This window comes from Meleagris gallopavo, unplaced genomic scaffold, assembly GCF_000146605.3.
Source record: "Meleagris gallopavo isolate NT-WF06-2002-E0010 breed Aviagen turkey brand Nicholas breeding stock unplaced genomic scaffold, Turkey_5.1 ChrUn_random_7180001928723, whole genome shotgun sequence".
Lineage (NCBI taxonomy): Eukaryota > Metazoa > Chordata > Aves > Galliformes > Phasianidae > Meleagris > Meleagris gallopavo.
Genome location: NW_011190892.1, coordinates 3,081 through 3,359, shown reverse-complemented (window position 1 = coordinate 3,359; position 279 = coordinate 3,081). Strand labels below are relative to the sequence as shown.

Genomic DNA, 279 nt, shown 5'->3' with positions numbered 1-279 from the left:
TGACCAATGGGTGACCAATGGGTGACCGTGAGCCAGCATCACGCCCTGGTGGCCAAAAATGCCAAGGGTGGCCTGGTTGACCAATGGCAGACCAATAAATGGGTGACCATGAGCCAGCAGCGTGCCATGGTGGCCATGAAGACCAACAGTGCCTTGGTTGACCAATGGGTGACCAATGGGTGACCAATGGGTGACCGTGAGCCAGCATCACGCCCTGGTGGCCAAAAATGCCAAGGGTGGCCTGGTTGACCAATGGCAGACCAATAAATGGGTGACCAT

General features: G+C 56.3%; 1 protein-coding gene across 1 annotated transcript in view; it reads right to left on the bottom strand.

Annotated features, from left to right (window-relative positions):
- LOC104916685 (KAT8 regulatory NSL complex subunit 2-like) overlaps positions 1-279 on the bottom strand; it is a gene marked incomplete at its 5' end in the record, with an annotated part of 7,305 nt that overhangs the window by 3,959 nt on the left and 3,067 nt on the right. The window lies entirely within an intron of this gene.